The sequence below is a fragment of the Chrysochloris asiatica genome, unplaced genomic scaffold, assembly GCF_000296735.1.
Source record: "Chrysochloris asiatica unplaced genomic scaffold, ChrAsi1.0 scaffold00036, whole genome shotgun sequence".
NCBI lineage: Eukaryota > Metazoa > Chordata > Mammalia > Afrosoricida > Chrysochloridae > Chrysochloris > Chrysochloris asiatica.
In genome coordinates this window covers 13,702,975-13,709,817 of record NW_006408554.1, presented here as the reverse complement: position 1 = coordinate 13,709,817, position 6,843 = coordinate 13,702,975, and the positions used below count along the sequence as shown (strand labels likewise).

General features: G+C 37.1%; 1 pseudogene; it reads right to left on the bottom strand.

The window, feature by feature from the left end:
* Positions 1-1,026: 1,026 nt before the first annotated feature.
* LOC102835035 lies at positions 1,027-1,707 on the bottom strand (annotated as a pseudogene).
* Positions 1,708-6,843: the final 5,136 nt, after the last annotated feature.

Sequence of the window (6,843 nt, the reverse complement as noted above, 5' to 3'; positions counted from 1 at the left end):
AGATCTAAGAGTAAGACGCAATGGGAATACACACTCTGATTGGTGACCACATTCATCATTGATAAGGGGAAGTAAGGGAAAAACAGCAATTAAGCTGTGAGCTAAGCCCTACAAAGCTCAACAGACTCCTGTGAACACAGCTAGAGACCTGGTTGGCCAGCAGTGTGGCAAGACCTGGGGACTTTTGAACCCAGAGTCAGTGACATAGCCACAAAGGACTACAGTGGAGAGTGAATTATCCAGCTGATAAGAAGGGAGGACACATGCATAAATTCACTCACACTTGCAGATAATACCCACTTGACCTGACTTCAATGACTGGATGATCAGAGCTAAACTAGAAGATGAAAGAAGAGGAAAAAAAGAGTAATCTGATATAATTTGATGAACTTGACCTACACCTATGGATGCAGTAGCTCAAAAGAGGGAACAAATCTTCACAGAGAGGATCATTCTCACCCACTCCATACATGGAGTGGACAGGGATGGGCAACTTGGACATTGGCTACCCAGAGTGGGCGGGGGGGAGGGGGTACAGAGGCAAGAAGTGACTGGCTTACAAGCTTTCAAGAGGGAACCTAGATCCAGAGGGCATGGAGCAATGTAGAATCTCCACAGAGTAGTATCCAATCTGTCTAGGAGGGGCTGATGAAAAGAGATGCAGATAGGTAGACATTTTGTGGCAAAAAGAGGGGAGTGATTAACTTTGAAGAGGTCTTTGGGAACATCAAGGAAGAAGAGCGGAGAGCGAGACCCTACCCAGAGAAGCAGTGATGCCAAAGATGGAGGCAGAGACAATGACGTGGAAAGATGGAGCAGCTGGGAACTTTGAACCCAGAGAGGGAGAGGGGCTGTGTTGATGATACATCGAAGGGATTTGTAACCATGACAGTGAAATGATATACAATTGGATGAATGTGAAGCTAATGTCCTCCCATGTAAACTATCATATAATTCACAATAAAGCATTAAAAAGAGAAAATAAAAGAAAAAGCATACGTATAAAAAACAGGTCTTTTAGTTTAGCTACGTTTTATTATTTTTGGTGCATCTTTTTCTCATTTCTTTGAGAGCTGCTTCTTTCTCTCTCAGCCCTTGCTTGTCTTCTTACTTTTTCATCTTGAATGGTTTCTTTTAATTCTGGTGGTGTCATGGGAAAAACATCTTTGGTATAATAGTTTTTTTGAGCATTTGAGCACAGTGTGTCTTTCTCCTGTTTATCATGAGTACGGTGTTCTACATCAGTTCTCTTTTCTTCTCTGGTTTTGTTGTGGCTTGTGAGACTGGTACGCTGTGATACTTCTGAAGTTGGTAATATACTGCTAAGGAATTGGGAGCTGGTGGCATTAGTTTCTCCATTTACAGTTGTGCTACAAGAACTCTTGGTTTATCTCTTCTTTGTATGATCCATATTCTTAATAGTTTTTTCTTTTCTTTATCAAAACTTTGTTTCCTATCTTCCTCCTTCACCATAAAGTCTGTCTTTTGTAAGTATCATCTTTCACCAAACTTCTAACTGCATCAAAACCTTCTTCAGAGAGCAAATGGTCAGGAATTCAAGTAAGGCACACTCTCAAATCTTTAGTGAGAACAAATTTAAAAAAAAAATTTCAGCATAATTTTTCAGTCATAATGCCTTATTACTCCTTTCTTGAGTATCTTCATATCATTTATTTCTTGAGTTTCTTTTTCTAATGTTGATGCCATTTCATTCTGGATGAAAACGAGGTGTTACCTGAATTTTCCTCTGAGGGCTTCAGGAAGACCCTCTGTAGATTATTGGACATTTTAGAGGGATGGGACAGGGTCAGCACCACCAGAAAAGGAGGTTGTGTATGGCTGAAAAGGCTAAGTAAGAACCACAGAGAACGAATCTTGGGCTGGACTTGCCCAAGAAAATCTTAGGGGTTCAATGCTGAAAGGGGGCCGACATTTACAATACATCATATCTACTGATGCCAGGTAAATTTTTCTGGAAACTTTCTTGATTACATCACTCTTCAGGTCAAAGAGTGCTAACAACTCCATTTTGGCTATTGAACAGAGGTCCAGCTTTATGATTTGGCACTCAAGACTTTACATAGTCCAGTCCTCACCTTCTCTTAAAATGAACTACAGAGGACGGTCTTGAGAAATTATTCTCACCATCCTTCAGACTGATGGCTTTCTGCCAATAAAGTTTGGATTGGCTCTTTCCCCATCTCTGTCATTGACTGCAGCAAGCCCTTGTTTTGGTTTAGCAACATTTTTGGCAAGCACATTCAGGGACCTTACAGACTTCTCCAATAAGTAGTATTACTAGCAAAGGAACTTGGTCTCCTTTGTGGGTGATATTGCTTGCTTGGGAGGACAGGTGAGCCCAGGAGCACAATAACTGAAAACTCCTAACAGTGCTGCTAAGAATCTTTTTCTAGGGAGTCTTCGACACTTTGTCTCCTGTACTCACCATCGCCTTCAATTTTGAGATCCCCTTGTTTTATTCTGGATGCACACTTAGGGGCACAGTAAAAGGGAAGCAATTTCCTCAAAATGTCCCTTCTGTTTCTGTGTTTCTGTTAAGGTTGACTTTTATATCTGAAAAATGGGAGCACAGGCCTCAATCCCAAAGAAAAGCCCTGTAGGGCATAATTCTTTCTGACTGGTTTCTGTATAGGTACCCTCCCATGACTTAAAAGGAAATGGTGTTTTACTGTAATACAGCTTGGCCAATGTACAATCCAGATTACGGGGGGAAAGTAACCTTTGAATGGATCCTTAAATCATTATACCATTTTACAGCTTGAATTATTCAACTGCTGTGTCAGTTTGCCTGTTTGTAAAATTACTTTGTTTTTGTCCTGTATTTATGTTTAAGAAACTGAAAACAACCTGAAATTCCAAGAATATGTAAATTATGTTACATATATGTAATATAATGTATTTATGCTGCCAAAAATAAATATGAAAGCCAGGCAGAGGAAAAATGAGCAACAACAAAAATAACCAAAAAAGAATAACTACAGCTAGTGGGAACACTTCCATGATCTACTTTCACACTAAAATGGTAGCTCTACATCCAAAATTCTTCATATTATCACACCTGAAAAAATATATATTTATACTTGATTTTTTTTTAATTGCTTCATTCACTACTACTAGAAGTTTAATTTTATGATAGCAGGGACATTGTTTGTCTTGTCCACAACTGTATCTAGATTACCTAGAATAATGCTTTATCTAGAGTGGAAAATCAATGAATATAAATTAAAAGAAAGAATGAATAAGTGAATTTTCCACCCCAATGTTTTTTATCATGTGATTCTCTTATCTTGGAATGCCCTTGGACAATCCAAATACTAGATCCTCTGCGAAATTTTCCTACAGGGACAAATTTTAGACTTCATGTTTCTACTTCAGTCAGAGTCCTTAGTTGCAGACAACAATGGTGTTGTTGATTGTGTGTCTGTGAGTTGATTCTGACTCATAATGACCCTATATAGGGTTTCTGAGTCTGTAAATCTTTGTGGCAGTAGAAAGCCTCATCTTTCTCCTGTAGAGCAGTTCAAACTACTGGCCTTGCAGTAAGTAGCTCAGTTCTACTATGCTATCAGGGCTCCTTAAATAGCACTGGACAACTCTTATTTTAAACAAAAAAGATTTACTGAATATATGCATATATATATATATATATATATATATATATATAAATATATTTACTGAATATGCATTATTGAATATATACTGAAGATACATCACAGAATGCTGAAAAATTAACAGGGAAATTATAGGTTCTATAGAAATATTTGTCAGGAATAACATCTTCTTTATTAGCACCATACCCACTGTTGTTCACTGGATCCAGAAATCAATACAATTCCTTCTCAAAGCCATTCATTTTTGCATCACTTGCTCAAGATTCAAAGTCCCTGGTGGGAGTGTGCATCTGGATAATTCTAGGTTATGTGCTTACAGTCAAACTATTAGTGACCAAGGACAGGGAATATCTGACTCCTTGACTTGCCTTATAGGTGGCAAGATCTGCCTCTCACAAAGGTTCATACAGTGGGAGATTCTTTGTATTTGAAGAGTGTTCGGACAGTGGGCAGTCAAAATAAAGCAACAAATGCTCATTAAACTACAGTGGGCATATTTTAACTCTTCTGAAAGACTCTAAGTTCCATGAAGGCAGAAATTATGTATGACATGTTATTTTTTATCCATTGCCATTCCTTGAAAAGCACCTAGAAAAAGTACTTCTCCTTATTCACAGGACTCTTTTTTAATTATTTTATCATATCTATATAATTTTAAAGTTTCTAGATATTGAATGATGCAGAAAGCATCAAAAGAAGATGGAAAAAATATAAAGAGTCACTATACCAAAACCAAAAAGTCAATGTTAAACCATTTTAAGAGGTAGCATAGGATCAAGAGCCAATGATACTGAAGGAAGAAGTCCAAGGTGCATTGAAAGAATTGGCCAAGAACAAGGTTCTGGGAATTGATGGAATACAAATTGAAATCTTTCAACAAACTGATTTAGCACTGGAGGCACTCACTCATCTATGCCAAGATATTTGGAAGATAGATACATGGCCAAGTGATTGGAAGAAATCCATATTTGTGCTGTTCCAAAGACAGGTGACCCAACACAATGTGGAAATCATCAAACAATACCATTAATATCTCATGCAAGTAAAATTTTGTTAAGAATCTTTCAAAAATGCCTGCAACCATACATTGACAGAGAACTTACAAAGGTTCAAACTAGATTCAGAAGAGGATGTGGAATAAGGGATATCATTGCTGATGCCAGATGGATCTTGGCTGAAAGCTGAGAATATCAGAAAATGTTTACTTGTGCTTTATTGACTATTTGAAGGCTTTTGATTGTGTGGATCATGACAAACTATGGACAACATTGCTGAGAATGAGTATTCCAAGACACCAAATTGTACTCCTGAAAAACCTGTACATAGACCAAGAAGCAGTTGTTTGAACAGAACAAAGGAACACTGAATGGTTTACAGTTAGGAAAGGTGTGTGCCAAGGTTGTATTCTTTCACCATATTTATCCAATTTTTAAGGATCTCTGGTAGCGTAGTGGTTACAAATAGGGCTGTGAACCTTAAGGTCAGCAGTTTGAAACTACCAGCTGTTCTGCTGGAGAAAGATGAGGCTTTCTGCTTCCGTAAAGATTTACAGCCTTGGAAACCCTGTACAGAGTCACTATGAGTCAGAACTGACTCCACGGCACATAACCAATCAACCAATCCAAATTTTATGCTGTGCAAATAATCTGAGAAACTGGATTATATGAAGAAAACCATGACATCGGGATTGGAGGCAGAATCATTAACAACCTGAGATATGCAGATGATACAATCTTGATTGCTAAAAGTAAAGAGGACTTAAAACACTGATGAAGATCAAAGACCACAGCCTTTGGTATGGGTTGCAACTTAATGTAAAGAAAACAAAAACCCTCATTGCTGGACCATTAAATCACATCCAGATAAATGGAGAAAAGATTGAAGTTGTCAAAAACTTCATTTTCCTCGGATCAACTATCAACACTCATGGGAGCAGCAGTCAAGAAATTAAATGGTGTATTGCATTAGGAAATCTGCTGCACAAGATCTCTTTAAAGTGATGAAGAGCAAAGATGTCAGTTTGAGGACTAAGGTGTGCCTGACCCAAGCCATGGTATTTTCAATAACCTCATATGCATGTAAAAGTTGGACAGTAAATAAGGAGGATTGTAGAAGAATTGATGTATTTGGTTTATGGTTTTGAAGGAGAATATTAAAAGTACCATGGACTTCCAAGAGAACAAACCAATCTGTGTTGGAAGAAGCATAGTTGGAATGCTCCTTGGAAGCCAGGATGGCTTTGGACATCTTTGTCTCTCATACTTTGTATATATTATCTGGAAGAACCAGTCCCTGGAGAAGGATATTGTGTTTGATAAAGTGGAGAGTTGGAGAAAAAGAGGAAGACCCCCAACGATATGGATTGACACAGTGGCAGCAGTAATGGGTTCAAATATATCAACGATTATGAGGTTGGTGTAGAACCAGAATTGTTTCATTCTGTAGTGCATAGTGTCGCTATGAGTCTGAGTTAACTCTATGGCACCTAACAACAACAAGTTTTAGTGGCTCTGTGCTACTTTAATATTGTCATATTTTAAACATTTTTTATTTCTTCTGTAAAAGATTGATGTTTGTCCAATAAAAGAATAAATGATGTCTTTTCTTAAACAAAGAAGCCACAGTGTTTAGCATATATTTTTTCTATCATGTTTTCAACAAGTTATTAGCGTTTTCTACTGTACCATTTAACCCAATTATAAAAGCATTTAAAACAAATGAAACATTAAATTCTGTTCTTGAATGATACAGTTTCAATTCCCTACTTAAGTATAAATCTTTATTATCTCCTCTCAGTTCCACAAGCTAAGCAATATTCTAATTTTTCTCACATTGAATTCCCATTTGATATATAAAATAACTAACAGTCAATCTTTCTAGCTCTATGGAACTTCATTCAATTTCCTGCTTGTTTTTGTTGAAGGTTCTCCTTTCTAATTACTTTATCATAGTTATCTTGTGAATGGAAGAAATGATGAAGGAAAAGAGCTGAAGAGAAGATTTCAAAGAATAGATTTGAAAGTGGAAATTATCGATCAGTATCATTTATAACACAGAAGCTCAATAAGATAAGATATTATACTGTGCAAAAGTTTGGAGTCAGAAAACCCAAAGAAAAGAACACACTTGGTATTTCTCAAGCTAAAAGAACTGAATAAAAGAATTCAAGCCTTGAGTTGCAATAATGATGGATTCAATGGATAAAATATTG